The sequence below is a fragment of the Vigna unguiculata genome, chromosome 6 (genome assembly GCF_037176805.1).
Source record: "Vigna unguiculata cultivar grain cowpea cultivar isolate G323 ecotype 2 chromosome 6, ASM3717680v1, whole genome shotgun sequence".
Taxonomy (NCBI): Eukaryota; Viridiplantae; Streptophyta; class Magnoliopsida; order Fabales; family Fabaceae; genus Vigna; species Vigna unguiculata.
In genome coordinates, this window is record NC_140797.1 from 16,553,584 (window position 1) to 16,572,657 (window position 19,074).

The 19,074-nt window shown below is 38.9% G+C and overlaps 1 long non-coding RNA gene across 1 annotated transcript; it reads left to right on the forward strand.

Moving 5' to 3' along the window:
- Nucleotides 1–18,116: 18,116 nt before the first annotated feature.
- Nucleotides 18,117–18,706, forward strand: LOC146885581 (uncharacterized). The gene is made up of 3 exons (XR_014995782.1): nucleotides 18,117–18,195; nucleotides 18,392–18,493; nucleotides 18,580–18,706. It is a non-coding gene; the product is annotated as an uncharacterized LOC146885581 (long non-coding RNA).
- The last annotated feature ends 368 nt before the right edge of the window (nucleotides 18,707–19,074 follow it).

Below are 19,074 nucleotides of genomic sequence, written 5' to 3' on the forward strand. Positions count from 1 at the left end.
TTAAAAGAGAGGTAAGACGAAAAGTGAGAAAAGAGGAAAAGTAAAAAAATAAAAGAGAAATCAAAATCTGAAATTCGGTGCGGTTTTTTAAACCGTGGACACTTACCAGGGGTTTAAGACAATCCTCAATTATGTATAATTTTTGTAAGAGATTATAATAACTCCAGATAATAAACCTTAGCTATAATTAATATTTTTTGTAGTGTGATTTATTGGATGTGATAGATTAAAAATTATATTTAAATCAAGGAAAAACAAGATTACCAAATAATACTTTATTTTAAAAAGAATTAAAAATTATTATAATACAAGTTTGATTTTTGGTAGAAAAAATATTAAAATGTATAAACGAAAGTAACATATTTTAATAAAAATATATTTATAAAATAATTTAATAAAAATTTTAGAATTAATAATTACTTTTTAAACCTTATTTTAGAACAATTTTCAAATTTTCGTTATTAATTATTTTTGTAAAAATAATTTCAAAAGTCATATTTTACATCATTTTCATAATTAAGTGTAAAAATAAATTGCGGACATAATTGTAATCTTGATATCACCCTCAAATCATTGTATAACAAAGATGATTGAAAAATAGAGGAAACATTCTGGATTAGAGTGTGAAGCTTGTCTTGTTCACTTTAAGGGTATTAAAGGTGAAAGTGAGGGTATTTAGAGCAAACATGTTGAAGTTTGTAAGTGATTTGATGGATGTGATATATTAAAAATTATATTTAAATCAAGAATAAACAAGATTACCAAATTGTCCTTTATTTAAATAGAATTAAAAATTACCATTATATAAGTTTGATTTGTTGTAGAAAAAATATTAATATGTATAATTGAAAATAACATATTTTATTAAAGAAAAATTAATAAGTAATGTAATAAAAAAATTTATAATTAATAATTACTTTTTAAATCCTATTTTAGAACAATTTTAAAATTTTCGTTATAAATTATTTTTGTTAAAATAATTTTAAAAGCTATATTTTTACATCATTTTCATAATTAAGTTCAAAAATAAATTGCGGACATAATTGTAATCTTGATGTCACCCTCAAACCATTGCATAACAGATATGATTTTAAAATAGAACAATTTCCCTCTTCTTTCTCATATCTCTCCCTTCAAGGTTGATTGGAGGGAGAGGAAGCTGATGAATTCAAGTGGATTAGAGTGTGAAGTTTGTGTTATTCACTTTAAGTGGAATAAAGGTTAAAGAGGGAAGATTTAGAGTAAAGTTTGTTGAAGTTTGTGAGTGATTTGATGGATGTGCTAGATTAAAAATTATATTTAAATCATAAAAAAACAAGATTACCAAATTGTACTTTATTTTAAAATGTACCTAGTCAGACTCAATCAAGTATATAGTACACACGTCAAAACCACATACCATCTAGTACCCGGACACCACCAGCACTAGCCATCTAGGCAGGTAGCCGGCCAAAACCGACTACTTGCCTAGAAGGTTAACCCACATCAATACCCTATCTTCAATACACCTCTGGAACCTGTTTTAGGACCAGGCCCACTCATGGCCCAAGCTAGGGCCCAAGCTAGAGCCCAAGTCAAGGCCCAGCCCATGAAATGGTCAAACGTCATTAATGTCTATAAATACACGTGGACCCCATCATTTAAAGGTACGCATTCATTAATTGCTGATTTGACTCTTTGAGAACTTTGACTTACTTGAGCTTCGGAGATCCTTCTGCAGGTAACCCCTCCTGGGTTCAAGCCGACATGTATCGAATGGGAAGAGGCCAACTAAAGAGATAGCGGACTACATGGTAAGGTGACACTCGTGCCTAACTTATCTTATTTGTACCTCTGCAGGAACAAAAAATAATTTAAATTTACCATTATATAAGTTTTATTTATCCAAGAAAATATATGAAAATGTATAAATGAAAGTAACATATTTTAATAAAAAAAATATTTAAAAGATAATGTAATAAAAAAATTTATAATTAATAATTACTTTTTAAACCTTATTTTAGAACAATTTTCACATTTTCGTTATTAGTTATTTTTGAAAAATAATTTTAAAATCCATATTTTTACATCATTTAAGTTGAAAAATAAATTGCGGACATAATTGTAATCTTGATATCACCCTCAAATAGAGATGGCAAATAAACCCGTCCCCGTGGGTATTGCCCGAACCCGTCCCCGTTTTGACGGGGAATCCCCGCATTGACTGGGTATGGGTATGGGTATGGGAATCCCTGACTTTTTCAATTGGGTATGGGGATGGGTATGGGGATGTACATATCCCCGCCATATTACCCGCCCCCGTTTAAATTATTAAAATATTACTAATTAATTAAATAACCACATATATATATATATATATATATATATATATTATTTTTTATTTATTCTAATTATTTGGGTTGTCATGAAACTCATTTGCATTTCAATTATATTTTTCATCTTATCATAATCTTTATGTAATTATGTTCAAAATATGTATGTTAATTAAAAAATTTTATGTCTCACATTTGAATATTTCTATTATTTTTTAATATTTTTATTTAATGTATATTTTTCTTTCACATGAAAATGTATAATACTCTCAATTAAGTATTTAATAGCACAAACATTTCGTTTACTAGGTAATATAAAAAAAATCATTTACTTATTATTCTTATTATTAGTTTTTGTTTCATTTGAATAACTTTTTTATTTCACTAAAACATTTTTTGTTATTTCTCAACTATTGAGTATATATGTGGATATTTGAAAAGTTTTCTTAGATCTATAAGATATTTTTTAACTTATCATACCCTTAATTATACATTTGTTTTCTTTTGTGCGATTTCTTTCAATAGTCTCTTAAATTGTTTGTAAACATTTGTTAACTTTTTAATATTTTTATTTCTTGTTTATTTTCATTATGTATAATACTATTTCGATATATTTTATTTAATTATTTTTTATTTTTTAACTCATTATCAATCATACTGTAATTTTTTCACTATAATTATATAAATAACTTTTATTTACTACAATATAAAAATTTAATATAATTGTCATTAATATTTTTTTATCACCATCCAACATAATTGAAGTTCAAAAGATACAAGATCTATGTTAAAATTTTATTATTACGATTATTATTTGTTCTTTGTATCATTTTGATTAAGTAATGTATTATAACTTTTATTAGTGTATAAAAAAGAGATTCATTAGAATTTAAAATATTGAAGTAAACAAACATTTAAAATATATTTTAATTTGAATATTTGTTTCCTTTTATATTTTTTTAAAAGTATTTTTAAATTTCTTCAACTAGGTTTCATTAATGTTTGCAAATTTAATAAATGTGTTGGTTCTCATGAAATTTTATTTGGTATTATAATCTAAAATGTAAATAATTATAATTTATTTTAAACTTTTATTATGATTATTATTTGTTCTTTGTATCATTTTGATCAAATGATGTATTATAACTTTTATTAGTATATAAAAAAGATATTCATTAGAATTTAAAAGATTGAAATAAACAAACATTTAAAATATATTTTAATTTGAATATTTGTTTTTCGCTTATACTTTTTAAAAAATATTTTTAAATATTATCAACCAGGTTTCATTAATATTTGTAAATTTAATAAATGTGTTGGTTCTCATGAAACTTTATTTGGTATTATAATCTAAAATGTAAACAATTATAATTTATTTTAAACTTTTATTATGATTATTATTTGTTCTTTGTATCATTTTGATCAAATGATGTATTATAACTTTTATTAGTGTATAAAAAAGATATTTATTAGAATTTAAAAGATAGAAGTAAACAAACATTTAAAATATCAATTATGTTCTTTGTATCATTTTGATCAAATGATGTATTATAACTTTTATTAGTGTATAAAAAAAGATTTATTAGAATTTAAAAGATTGAAGTAAACAAACATTTAAAATATATTTTAATTTGAATATTTGTTTTTCTTTTATATTTTTAAAAAAATATTTTTAAATTTTATCAATTATGTTTCATTAATATTTGCAAATTTAATAATTGTTTTAGTTCTTGTAAGGCCCACTTTATTTTATTTTCAGCCCTAATGTCGGTGGGCCGCCCTCGTAAGTGGGCCTAAGGCCGGCCCAACATATATGCCCTTAGGTCTGCCCTAAACCTAGGGTACCCTACCATTTTCAGAGACACCTTGTCCTTGCTTGGAGCTGCAGCCGTCACCCCCTTCCGCTAGGGTTCCGTTCGACTGTCACGTAAGTAACTTTAAACCTCTCGTACTTACCTCCTAAAGCTTTACATTCGTTTTTCACCGTTTGAATCCGAAAATAATCGTGTCCACCGCTGTTCCGCCACTTCTTAGGTCCATTACTCGAACTACTGTGCTCCAAGGTCCCGCGTCGAAGTTCCGTTGGCTCTTTTCCAGGTACGGGAAGTTAGGGTTCTAGTTTCGAGTTCCTTTTGAATTGTTTATGAGTTATTTGTTGTTTGTACGGTCGGATCTGTCGTTTGGATGTGTGAGAGTGCTTTGCATGTGTGGTTTGGCCGGAAAACATGGCGGTACAGCGAAGAACAGTGGCGAGACCTGTTAATCTCGCCCAAGCGAGTCCATCTCGCCTAGGCGAGATGAAACAGGGAGCTCGCCTAAGTTTTTGTGCGAAAAGTCGCCCGGGCGGCTCGCTCAATTTTTGAGCGAGCAGGCAACTCGCCCAAGCGAGAGGGATCTCGCTTAAGCGAGATCCCGTGTTGCCATGCCCTTGTTTTTTTTGTACTCTCGCCTAGGCGAGAGGGAGGCTCGCCTGAGCGAGCACGTCTCGCCTGAGCGAGACCCCTCAGCCTGAGCGAGGTGCTGGGCGAGACTGTGCTATGTTTTGGATGTTTGATGGTTCCCGAGTGATCTATTTTGGTCGAGTATGATTGTATGATGAGTGATATGTATATAATGGAGCATGAGGTATGTTTGGCATGATGCATGAATTGCGTATGACGGGTTGGGTATGATATTGGCATGTGAAATGAATGAATGGGTTGGAACTAAAGGAATACGTGATTAATATGAGATGAGACCCCAGACTCATTGGGGTGGTGATGATCAGAGGTATGGATTTGAGATGTGATTGATATGAGGATTAAACTTCAAGGGTTGATATGGAATTGTAAAATATAATTTAATATTCTCTTAATTGCTGATTTATGAATGTTGGTCCGTGTCAGCGTGTAATTCCTTGGGGTCTCTAGGTGAGACCTCCGGGGTCGCGCTTCAGTGGTCGGGACGTAATTCCATGGCCCCTGCTAGTGGGTGTTCATGGTGGTGCCCCATCTGTATAACTAGGTAAGGATTCAAGGTAAGGTTGCATCCTGACACTCCGAGGAGCCAGTTAGTCTCACTTAGAGCGGACTGACTCTTGTGGTGGGAGTAGCAGGAGGCCTGAAACTCACTAAGGGCTAACCTTGTGGTGGGAGAGATTTGATTCATTGCAACACTGGTAATACATGGCTCAGGATCGAGCAGCTCAGGTTCGAGCAGGGGTACCCACACAAGTGCAAGCATCCGCTGAATCCGACCAAGTTATACGTATCCGGATGAGTCGAGTCGAGTCGTAGTGTATTGAATGAAGAGTCTTAACATGTTTGGTTGCTATGTGGATGAGATGATGAGTATATATATTGGATTGCACGTGGAATATGTTGTTTGGCTCTAGCTTACCCGTTTTGTTGTATGTTTGTGTTGTATGTGGCCGTTTTTCCTTGCGATGATCATCAACTTGGTTGATGGGAGCAGTCGGACGAGGTTCTCAGGGTCAACAAGCGAATGGTGATACCGCTGCTTAGCCATCTGGGCTGGAGTTTTCCTCGTGTTTTATTTAGGGCCGTGGCCCATGTATTTCTTTCCGTATTTCTACGCTACATTCTACGTTGTGTTCGTATTCAGCTATCCTGCTTTTGTTGGCATCGTGGTGTGCCTAGTTTCGTAGGGGTTGTGTTAGGGACCCCAAGACTACTCTACAGTACTATTATCGCGTGACGTTTCCTTTAATTTCGATTAATAATTAAATGGGACGTTACATTTATGGTATCAGAGCGGTCATTCCTTAGGTCTGTGGACTTGGATGTCCGCTTAGCTTTCTCTGTGTATCTTCTGAGTGTTCTTAGTTAAATCCTTGCCTTTATCGAGTCTAACCAAGTGATTTTCTGTGTGCCAGTGGATTATGGCACCTCCTCGCCGAGCTTCTCAGTCATCCCAGGGGGACACATCAGATATCGCCAAAGCTATAGAGGCGATGGTAGCAGCTATGACGCAGCAGAGTGCTGCGATGATGCAGCAGCATGAGGCATCCATGCAGCGACAGGCGGCGTCGCTTGAGCAGCAGCAGGCAGTGATGCAGCAGATGGAGGCTGCGAGGGTAGCTGCTGAGGATGCTCATCTACAGCATATGGAGGCCCTTCGCCAGATGGAGGAGAGCAGGACGACGACACCTGTGGTTGGTCCTGAGCCACGACCTGCGGTCAGGGAGTGGAGCTTGGAGGACTTTTTGAAACACCACCCGGCGAAGTTTGATGGGAAGACCAGTCCTGACGCCGCAGACCAATGGCTGAAGGACCTGGAGCGCCTCTATGACGCCAAGATGTGCCCTACGGAGGACAGGTTGGCGTTCTCGGTCTATATGCTCACTGGAGAGGTAGAGCATTGGTGGAGCAGTACCAGATCCATCCTGGAGGAGAGGGATGAGCCAGTATCGTGGGAGGCTTTTAGGGAGAGATTCCTCTCCGAGTACTTTCCAGACAGCATTCGGTACGCCAAGGAGGTGGAGTTCCTCCAGTTGACCCAGGGAGGGAAGACTGTCACAGAGTATGCTGAGAGGTTCAAACACCTCAGCCGTTTCTACACCCTGCCACTCGATGAGGAGTGGCGATGCAGGAAGTTTGAGAACGGCCTCAGGGGAGATATCCGCTTGATGGTGGCACCCTTGTCCATCAAGGACTTTGCTGCTCTGGTAGAGAAGGCTAGAGTGATGGAGAAGATGAAACGCGAGGTGGAAGGCCAGCGCCCACCGCAGTCACAACCGCCCCAGAGGATTGGTGGACCATCTGGGTCCAGGCCCAGACAGGAGGAGCGGAGGAGACCGTATGATAGGCCACCCCATCAGCCTCAGGATTCTAGGAGCTTTCCGCCGCAGCAGGGTCGAGTTCGGTGTTACTCATGTGGAGGACCCCACCCGAGGTATGCGTGCCCACGTAGGGTGGGTTACCGTCGGTGCAACAACTATGGCAGGGAAGGCCACTTTGGGAGAGATTGTCCCAACCTTGCCAGGACAGCGACATGCCCTCCAGTTCAGGCACCCCAGCAGCATCAGGGGAGAGACAGAGGCAACAGGCCTCAGGCGACGGGCAGAGTGTACGCCATGTCAGGGGCAGAGGCATCAGGATCAGGTAATTTGGTTATGGGTAGTTGCATGATAGCTGGTTCTTCTTGCTGTGTGTTATATGATTCTGGAGCGACACACTCTTTTGTGTCAAATGCATGTGTGGAACGGTTGGGTCTGCCGGTGCGCGAGCTGCAGTGTGAGCTTGCGGTGTCTACTCCGGCGTCGGGTTTGGTCAAGACGTCGTCCTTGTGTGCTAGGCTTCCAGTGGAGGTAGAGGGACGCAGGTACAAGGTGAACTTAATCTGCCTACCTCTACAGGAGTTGGAGGTGATCTTAGGGATGGATTGGCTCGCTGCCAATCGCATTCTGATAGATTGTCGGGAGAAGAAGTTGTTGTTTCCCGACTCGGAGGAGCATGAGTTGGTGTCCTCCCAGGAAGTTATGAGAGAGTTACAGGACGGTGCGCAGTGCTACATGATCTTCACGCATATGGAGGTGGAGAGGGGAGAGACGACGTCGGTGATACCAGTCGTCCAGGATTTTGAGGATGTGTTTCCGGAGGAGATACCAGGGTTGCCTCCCAGTAGAGAGGTGGAGTTCTCTATTGATCTAGTCCCAGGAATAGGCCCGGTCTCGATGGCCCCATACCGCATGGCTCCGACAGAGTTGGTAGAGCTCAAGAAACAGATAGAAGATCTGATGGAGAAACAGTTCATCCGACCCAGCACTTCACCTTGGGGAGCACCAGTGTTGTTGGTGAAGAAGAAGGACGGAAGTTCGCGTCTGTGTGTGGATTACAGGCAACTGAATAAGATGACTATCAAGAACAAGTACCCGCTCCCGAGGATTGATGACTTGATGGATCAGTTGCATGGGTCATCGGTGTTCTCGAAGATAGATCTGCGATCGGGTTATCACCAGATTTTGGTAAAGGCTGACGATGTACAGAAGACAACCTTCAGGTCGAGGTATGGCCACTATGAGTATGTGGTTATGCCGTTTGGCGTGACTAACGCCCCAGCGGTGTTCATGGATTACATGAACAGGATCTTCCGACCATTCCTAGATAAGTTTGTCGTGGTCTTCATAGACGACATCCTTATCTATTCCAGGACACAGGAGGAGCATGCAGAACACCTGAGGTTGGTGCTTGGTGTTTTGAGAGAGAAGCAGTTGTATGCCAAGTTGTCCAAGTGTGAGTTCTGGTTGGACGAAGTTCAGTTTTTGGGGCATGTGATATCAGCACAGGGGATTGTAGTAGACCCGACGAAGGTCGAGGCAGTGGTAAAATGGGAGAGCCCTAAATCAGCCACAGAGATCAGGAGCTTTGTGGGGTTAGCAGGATACTACAGGAGGTTCATAGAGGGATTCTCCAAGATTGTGGCACCTTTGACTTTGCTTACCCGGAAGGATCAACCCTTCATCTGGACGGATAAGTGTGAGGAGAGTTTCCAGGAACTGAAGAAGAGACTGACCAGTGCACCGATACTTGTGATCCCGGATGTCGGAAAGCCGTTTGAGGTCTACTGTGACGCCTCCCGCCTTAGACTTGGATGTGTTTTGATGCAAGAAAAGAAGGCAGTGGCGTATGCTTCACGACAGCTTAAGGTACATGAGCGTAACTATCCCACTCATGACCTGGAGTTGGCGGCCATAGTTTTCGCCTTGAAGATCTGGAGGCACTATCTGTATGGTGCTCAGTTTCGGGTGTTCAGCGACCACAAAAGTCTAAAGTACTTGTTTGATCAGAAGGAGCTGAATATGAGGCAAAGGAGGTGGATGGAATTCCTAAAGGACTACGACTTCGAGCTCCTATATCATCCGGGGAAGGCAAATGTAGTGGCAGATGCTTTGAGTAGGAAGACGGTACACACGGCACATCTCATGATAAAAGAGGCAGAGCTACTAGAGAAGTTCAGAGACATGAGGCTACAGGTGGAGTTGGGGTCCGAGTCCATTAGGTGTAGTACCCTTACTATATCTAGTGACTTATTGGGCTCGATCAGAGAGAGACAGTTGATGGATGCTAGTCTGAACAGAGTTAGAGAACAGCTTGGATCAGACGAGGCTAGAGACTTTGCGGTGAGTGATGATGGCATACTGAGGTTTCGAGGCAGAGTATGTATACCGGATGATGCTGAGTTGAGAAAGTTGATCCTTGAGGAAGGACACAAGAGTCGTCTTAGCTTGCATCCTGGCATGACTAAGATGTACCAGGACCTCAAGGAAACTTTCTGGTGGCAGGGGATGAAGAAGGATGTGGCTCAGTTTGTATCCGCCTGTCTGACGTGTCAGAAGGCGAAGGTGGAGCATCAGAGACCCGATGGCGTTCTACAGTCGTTGGAGGTACCGGTGTGGAAATGGGACAGCATCTCCATGGACTTTGTGACTCATCTTCCACGGACTTTCAGGGGACATGACACCATCTGGGTGATAGTGGATCGGTTGACCAAGAGTGCTCATTTCTTGGCAATGAACTTGAGGATGTCCATGGCCAAGTTGGCCCAGTTGTACATTAAGGAGATAGTAAGACTTGATGGAGTGCCTTCGAGCATAGTCTCCGACAGAGACCCACGATTCACATCCCGATTTTGGCAGACGTTACAGAGTGCTATGGGTAGCAAGCTCACCATGAGTTCAGCATATCACCCTCAGACCGACGGTCAGTCTGAGAGGACGATCCAGTCATTAGAGGATTTGTTGAGGACTTGCATATTGGATCATCTGGGGGCTTGGGATGAGGTGTTGCCTTTGATAGAGTTCACCTACAACAACAGTTTTCATGCGAGCATTGGCATGGCGCCATATGAGGCTCTTTATGGCAGGAGGTGTAGGACTCCTCTCTGTTGGTATCAGGATGGAGAGGCAGTGTTGGTTGGACCGGAGTTGTTAGAGCAAACCACCGAGAAGGTGAGGATGGTGAGGGATAGGATGTTGGCTTCGCAGAGCAGGCAGAAGGCTTATGCGGATCGCAGGAGGAGGCCTTTGGAGTTTGCAGCGGGAGATCATGTGTTCTTGAGGGTGACCCGAACCACGGGCGTGGGAAGGGCTCTCCGCTCAAGGAAGCTTTCACCCAAATTCCTTGGCCCGTATCAGATCACGAGGAGGATTGGACCGGTGGCTTATGAGATAGCTTTACCCCCGCAGTTGGCGAACCTTCATCCAGTGTTTCATGTGTCACAGCTGAGGAAGTATGTATTCGATCCGGCTCACGTGTTGGAAACTGAGGATATACAGATCAGGGAAGACCTCACAGTGGAAGTGCCACCCATCGCTCTTGAGGATAGCAAGGTTGAGGAACGTCGTGGAAAGACCGTCAGTCTTGTCAAAGTCATCTGGGATCGAAGGGCAGGTGACTCGACTTGGGAGTTAGAGGAGGACATGAGAAAATCACATCCACATCTGTTTACCTGGTGAGTCTTTATTTTCGAGGTCGAAAATTTTTCTTGTTGGGGAGAATGTAAGGCCTACTTTATTTTATTTTCAGCCCTAATGTCGGTGGGCCGCCCTCGTAAGTGGGCCTAAGACCGGCCCAACATATATGCCCTTAGGTCTGCCCTAAACCTAGGGTACCCTACCATTTTCAGAGACACCTTGTCCTTGCTTGGAGCTGCAGCCGTCACCCCCTTCCGCTAGGGTTCCGTTCGACTGTCACGTAAGTAACTTTAAACCTCTCGTACTTACCTCCTAAAGCTTTACATTCGTTTTTCACCGTTTGAATCCGAAAATAATCGTGTCCACCGCTGTTCCGCCACTTCTTAGGTCCATTACTCGAACTACTGTGCTCCAAGGTCCCGCGTCGAAGTTCCGTTGGCTCTTTTCCAGGTACGGGAAGTTAGGGTTCTAGTTTCGAGTTCCTTTTGAACTGTTTATGAGTTATTTGTTGTTTGTACGGTTGGATCTGTCGTTTGGATGTGTGAGAGTGCTTTGCATGTGTGGTTTGGCCGGAAAACATGGCGGTACAGCGAAGAACAGTGGCGAGACCTGTTAATCTCGCCCAAGCGAGTCCATCTCGCCTAGGCGAGATGAAACAGGGAGCTCGCCTAAGTTTTTGTGCGAAAAGTCGCCCGGGCGGCTCGCTCAATTTTTGAGCGAGCAGGCAACTCGCCCAAGCGAGAGGGATCTCGCTTAAGCGAGATCCCGTGTTGCCATGCCCTTGTTTTTTTTGTACTCTCGCCTAGGCGAGAGGGAGGCTCGCCTGAGCGAGCACGTTTCGCCTGAGCGAGACCCCTCAGCCTGAGCGAGGTGCTGGGCGAGACTGTGCTATGTTTTGGATGTTTGATGGTTCCCGAGTGATCTATTTTGGTCGAGTATGATTGTATGATGAGTGATATGTATATAATGGAGCATGAGGTATGTTTGGCATGATGCATGAATTGCGTATGACGGGTTGGGTATGATATTGGCATGTGAAATGAATGAATGGGTTGGAACTAAAGGAATACGTGATTAATATGAGATGAGACCCCAGACTCATTGGGGTGGTGATGATCAGAGGTATGGATTTGAGATGTGATTGATATGAGGATTAAACTTCAAGGGTTGATATGGAATTGTAAAATATAATTTAATATTCTCTTAATTGCTGATTTATGAATGTTGGTCCGTGTCAGCGTGTAATTCCTTGGGGTCTCTAGGTGAGACCTCCGGGGTCGCGCTTCAGTGGTCGGGACGTAATTCCATGGCCCCTGCTAGTGGGTGTTCATGGTGGTGCCCCATCTGTATAACTAGGTAAGGATTCAAGGTAAGGTTGCATCCTGACACTCCGAGGAGCCAGTTAGTCTCACTTAGAGCGGACTGACTCTTGTGGTGGGAGTAGCAGGAGGCCTGAAACTCACTAAGGGCTAACCTTGTGGTGGGAGAGATTTGATTCATTGCAACACTGGTAATACATGGCTCAGGATCGAGCAGCTCAGGTTCGAGCAGGGGTACCCACACAAGTGCAAGCATCCGCTGAATCCGACCAAGTTATACGTATCCGGATGAGTCGAGTCGAGTCGTAGTGTATTGAATGAAGAGTCTTAACATGTTTGGTTGCTATGTGGATGAGATGATGAGTATATATATTGGATTGCACGTGGAATATGTTGTTTGGCTCTAGCTTACCCGTTTTGTTGTATGTTTGTGTTGTATGTGGCCGTTTTTCCTTGCGATGATCATCAACTTGGTTGATGGGAGCAGTCGGACGAGGTTCTCAGGGTCAACAAGCGAATGGTGATACCGCTGCTTAGCCATCTGGGCTGGAGTTTTCCTCGTGTTTTATTTAGGGCCGTGGCCCATGTATTTCTTTCCGTATTTCTACGCTACATTCTACGTTGTGTTCGTATTCAGCTATCCTGCTTTTGTTGGCATCGTGGTGTGCCTAGTTTCGTAGGGGTTGTGTTAGGGACCCCAAGACTACTCTACAGTACTATTATCGCGTGACGTTTCCTTTAATTTCGATTAATAATTAAATGGGACGTTATAGTTCTCATGAAATTTTATTTGGTATTATTATATAAAATGTAAACAATTATAATTTATTTTAAAGTATTTGATATGGAAGAAACAAATCATTCTAATATTGAATATTTGATAATATTATGTTTCCTTTATCATAAAAATTTTATTATTTTATAAAAGTTAATTAAAATTAATATTGAAGTAGTAAGAAAATGGGTATGGGTATGGGTACTAGATTATACCCGTTACCCGGTGGGGATGGGGATGGGTCAAAAGTTTAATACCTGTTGGGTTTGGGTATGGGGATGGGGATGGGGATGAATTTTTTTTACGGGGATGGGTATCGGATAGCGAAACCCGTGTCCGCCCCGCCACGTTGCCATCCCTACCCTCAAACCATGACATAACATAGATGATTTAAAAATAGAAGAATTTCCCTCTTCCATCTCCCTCTTTCTCACTCAAGGTTAATTGGAGGGAGAGGGAAAGGATGACTTCAAGTGGATTACACTATGAAGTTTGTGTTGTTCAGTTTAAGTGGACTAAAGTCAAAAGTGGGTGGATTTAGAGTAAAATTTGTTAAAGTTGATTAGTGATTTATTGGATGTGATAGATTAAAAATTATATTTAAATCAAAGAAAAACAAGATGACCAAATTATCCTTTATTTTAAAACTAATTAAAAATTATGATTATCTAACTTTGATTTGTCGTAGAAAAAATATTAATATGTATAATTGAAAGTAACATATTTTAATAAAATAATGTAATAAAAAATTTTATAATTAATAATTACTTTTTAAACCTTATCTTAGAACAATTTTTTAAATTTTCGTTATTAATTATTTTTGTAAAAATAATTTCAAAAGCCATATTTTTACATCATTTTCATAATTAAGCTGAAAAATAAATTGCAGACATAATTACAATCTTGATATCACACTCAAACCATTGCATAACATAAATGATTGAAAAATAGAGAAATTTCTCTCTTTCTTCCCATCACTCTCCCTCAACGTTGATTAGAGGGAGTGGGAGAGAATGAATACAAGTGGATTAGAGTGTGAAACTTGTCTTGTCCAATTTAAGGGTGTAGCACACCTAGCCAATTCGACCAAATAATAATAACAAATGTCCACCATACCTACATGCGAAGTTATTCAGGAAATCGGCCCAAGCTGACCTAATCCTAACCAGCCTAAACCGGTACCCTAGGACACTAAGTACCAGCCCAAGACCATGCATCAAGCGATAGGGGCACGAGCCGCTGAGGAGGTAATCGGCCTACGCCGACCACCTCGGTACGCTTAATGGAACCAAGGCACTCCCAAGATTCAGCAAGCCTATAATAATCAGACTAAGGGCCTGGGCTAAGGCCCAGATCCACCTATGGCCCAAGCCAAGGTCCCTCAACCCATCCCACTCACTTACCCTCCACCCTACCAGGGCACACTGCGACCCCTACCCCTGCCGCTACCCTCCCCACCACCCGGTCCATTACAATATACCCACCACCCTACACACTACCCATGCCCCACCTTACAACACAAACTACCTCCCTGCAACCCACATCCCCCTCACAACTTCACCTCCACCTTTCCCACTCTTGTCCACAATCCCATTGCCCCCATCCACTACCACCACACCAACCCAGATGTCGTCACCCCTTCACTGACTTCATCGCCAACACCCCCTTCCCGCCCAGTAATATTAAAATTTATAAATGAAAGTAAGATAGTTTAATAAAAAAATATTTTTAAAATAATGTAATAAAAAATTTAATAATTTAAAATTACATTTTAAACCTTATTTTATAACAATTTTCAAATTTACGTTATTATCTATTTTTGTAAAAATAATTTTAAAATCCATATATTTACATCATTTTCACAATTAAGCTTAAAAAAATGGGGCCATAATTGTAATCTTGATATCACCCTCAAAACATGACATAACCGAGATGATTGAAAAGACGGGAATTTCTCTGTTCCTTCCCCTCTCTCTCCCTTAAGGTTGATTAGAGAGAGAGGGAGAGGATACATCAAGTGGATTATGGTGTGAAGTTTGTGTTATTCACTTTAAGTGGATTAAAGGTGATAGTGGGTGGATTTAGAGTAAAGTTTGTTAAAGTTTGTCAGTGATTTGATGGATATGATAGATTAAAAATTATATTTAAATCAAGGAAAAACAAGATTTCCAAATTGTCCTTTAATTTAAAAATAATTAAAAACTATCATTATATAACTTTGATTTGTCGTAGAAAAAATGTTAAAATATATAAATCAAAATAACATATTTTATTAAAAAATTAATTATAGAATAATGTAATAAAAAATTTTATAATGGATAATTACTTTTTAAACCTTATTTTAGAACAATTTTCAAATTTTCGTTATTAATTATTTTTGTAAAAAGAAATTCAAAAGCCATATTTTTACATCATTCTCATAATTAAGCTAAGAAATAAATTGCGGACGTAATTGTAATCTTGATATCACCCTCAAACCATGGCATAACATAGATGATGGAAATGACGGGAATTTCCTTCTTCCTTCCCCTCTCTCACCCAAGGTTGATTGGAGAGAGGCGGAGAGGATGACATCAAGTGCATTTTAGTGTGAAGTTTGTGTTGTTCACTTTAAGTGGATTAAAGGTGAAAGTGGGTGGATTTAGAGTAAAGTTTGTTAATGTCTCTGAGTAATTCGATGGATATGATAAATTAAAAATTATATTTAAATCAAGGAAAAACAAGATTACCAAATAGTCCTTTATTTTGAAAATAATTAAAAATTATCATTATATAAGTTTGATTTGTCGTAGAAAAAATATTAAAATGTATAAATGAAAGTAACATAATTTAATAAAAAAATATTTATAAAATAATGTAATAAAAAATTTTATAATTAATAATTATTTTTTAAACTTTATTTTAGAACAATTTTCAAATTTTCGTTATTGATTATTTTTGTAAAAATAATTTCAAAAGCCATATTTTTACATCATTTTCATAATTAATTTAAAAATAAATTGTGAACATAATTATAATCTTGATATCACCCTCAAACCATTGCATAACATAGATGACTGAAAAATAGAGGAATTTCCCTCTTCCTTCCTCTCTCTCCCTCAATGTTGATTGGAGGGAGAGGAAATGGATGGATTCAAGTAGATTAGAGTGTGAAGCTTGTCTTCTTAAATTTAAGGGGATTAAAGGTGAAAGTGAGTGGATTTAGAGTAAGGTTTGTTGAATTTTTGAGTGATTCAATGGATGTGATAGATTAAAAATTATATTTAAATCAAGAAAAAACAAGGTTACCAAATATTTGTTTATTTTAAATATGATTAAAATTATCATTATAAAAGTTTGATTTGTTGTAGAAAAAAATATTAATATGTATGAATGAAAATAAAATAGTTTATTAAAAATATTTATAAAATAATTTATTTAAAAAATTTGTAATTTATAATTACTTTTTAAACCTTATTTTGTAACAATTTTAAAATTTTCATTATTAATTATTTTTGTAAAAATAATTTCAAAAGCCATATTTTTACATCATTTTCATAATTAAGCTGAAAAATAAATAACAGACATAATTGTAATCTTGATATCACCCTCAAATCATTACATAATAGAGATGATTGAAAAATAGTGGAATTTCCATCTTCCTTCCCCTCTCTCGGTCAAGGTTGATTGGAGGGGGAGAGAGATGAATTCAAGTGGATTAGAGTGTGAAGTTTGTGTTCTTCATTTTAAGTGGATTAAAGGTGAAAGAGGGTGGATTTAGAGTAAAGTTTGTTAAAGTTTGTGAGTGATTCGATGGATGTGATAGATTAAAAATTATATTTAAATCAAGAAAAAATAAGGTTTCCAAATTTTCCTTTATTTTAAAAATAATTTAAAACTATTATTATATAATTTTAAATATTAAAATGTATAAATGAAAGTAACATAATTTAATAAAAAAATATTTATAAAATAACGTAATAAAAAATTTCTAATTAATTACTTTTTAAACCTTATTTTAGAACAATTTTCAAATTTTCGTTATCAATTTTTTTGTAAAAATAATTTTAAAAGCCATTTATATCTAAACATGCTTAGTCTTCTTAAGCGTGTGCCTCCTTCCTTGGTTGAGGTCAATCCTTCATCATCTTGTTCACTTTAAGGGGATTAAAGGTCAAAGAGGGTGGATTTAAAGTAAAGTTTGTTAAAGTTGTTGAGTGATTTGACGGATGTGATAGATTAAAAATTATATTTAAATCAAGGAAAAAGAAGATTACCAAATTGTCCTTTATTTTAAAAATGATTAAAAATTATCATTGTATAAGTTTGCTTTGTGTAGAAAAATTATTAATATGTATAAATGAATATAAAATAGTTTATTAAAAACATATTTATCAAATAATGTAATAAAGAATTTTATAATTAATAATTACTTTTTAATCCTTATTTTATAACAATTTAAAAATTTTCGTTATTAATTATTTTTGTAAAAATAATTTCAAAAGTCATAGTTTTACATCATTTTCATAATTAAGTTGAAAAATAAATTGCGGGCATAATTGTAATCTTTATATCACCCTTAAATCATTGCATAACAAAGATAATTGAAAAATAGTGGAATTTCCATCTTCCTTCCCCTATCTCCGTCAAGGTTGATTGGAAGGAGAGGGAGATGATCAATTCAAGTTAGGGATGGCAAAATGGGCCCGGCCCGATGGGCCGGCCCGCCAGCCCAGCTGAAAAGGTATGGGCCAGGCCACGAATTTCAGCCTGCCAGCCCATGCCAGCCCGGCCCGTCAAGCCCGTTGGCCCGTCGGGCCAGCCCGCGGCCCGTAAGACAAAAATAGGTGGAGTGGAGGACACTGCGCACACACATACCCACAATTCGTTTTTCTTCTTTTCTTAATTTTTTCCTATTCCTTTGCCACCCTTTCCTACTGCGCGCACCCCCCACCCCACCACCAAACCACAACACGACTCTTCTTCTCACCTCTGCGCCACACACATAGAGCGTCGCTTCTCCACCACCACCCGCTCTCGCCGCCGATTGTCTCCACCCCGGAAGACTCCGATCCCTTTCTCTCCCCGCCGCAGTACTTTCCAAACCCTAACTCCCCCGACGCTTCCTCTTACCTCGACCCTCCTTCGTATGCTGAAGCCGTCGTCGCTTCTCCACCACCACCCGCTCTCGCCGCTGATTGTCTCCACCCCGGCAGACTCCGATCCCCTTCTCTCCCCGCCGTAGTACTTTCCAAACCCTAACTCCCCCGACGCTTCCTCTTACCTCGACCCTCCTTCGTATGCTGAACACAGAGCGTCGCTTCTCCACCACCACCCGCTCTCGCCACCGATTGTCTCCACCACGGCAGACTCCGATCCCCTTCTCTCCCCGCCGCAGTACTTTCCAAACCCTAACTCCCCCGTCGCCGTGACTTTCCCCCAATTTCAATTTCGTTGTTCATCCTTCAATTTTCCCCCAATCCTTCAATTTTCAACTTTGTTCTGATATTTGGATTTTGTTCTGATATCTGAAATTCCCCCAATCCTTTGTTTAAATAAGTTGTACTAAACTGTGTTTGACCTGATGTTACAGGTTCTTAAGGATTTGGCCACTTAATTTTCACGTTTGCGAAAGGTTGAAAAGAAGACAGTCCCCATTTGGATGCTATACGGTGGGGGAATTTCTAATTTTGATGTAAGTATACTCATTTTGCTGTAAGTTTGATGTAACTTTGTAGAAGAGTCAATATACTCATTTTTTTTTTATCATCTTGTTGTTAGGATTTAGTGAACCAGATTTAATATCATGGATGAGCATGAGTCTAATAGTAGTCCTCCTCCAAGTAAAGATCATGAAACTGAAACTGTGTGTAATGAGTATGAGTCTAAGAATGTTGATGCGGTTGAAGAGGATATGAATGATAGTGTAAAATTTAGAGAATCCTCTAGTAGTAAGAAAACTGAAAAGTCAAGAACTTCTGATGTATGGAAATATTTTACAAGGATTGGGGCTGGTGATGATGGAAAAGAGAGGGCAAAGTGTAATGGGTGCAACAAAAAATATGTTATTGGTAGTCAAAGTGGCACATCTCATCTGAAGCGTCACATAGAGAAATGTACTAAACTTAAATTTGAAGATGTTAGGCAAATGATAGTGGATGGGCAAGGAAAGTTAAAAGCTAGAAGAATAGATCCAACGGTTTGCCGTCAGTTGTGTGCCAATTTAATTATCCAACACGGTTTACCTTTCAACTTTGTTGAGTATGAAGCTCTTAG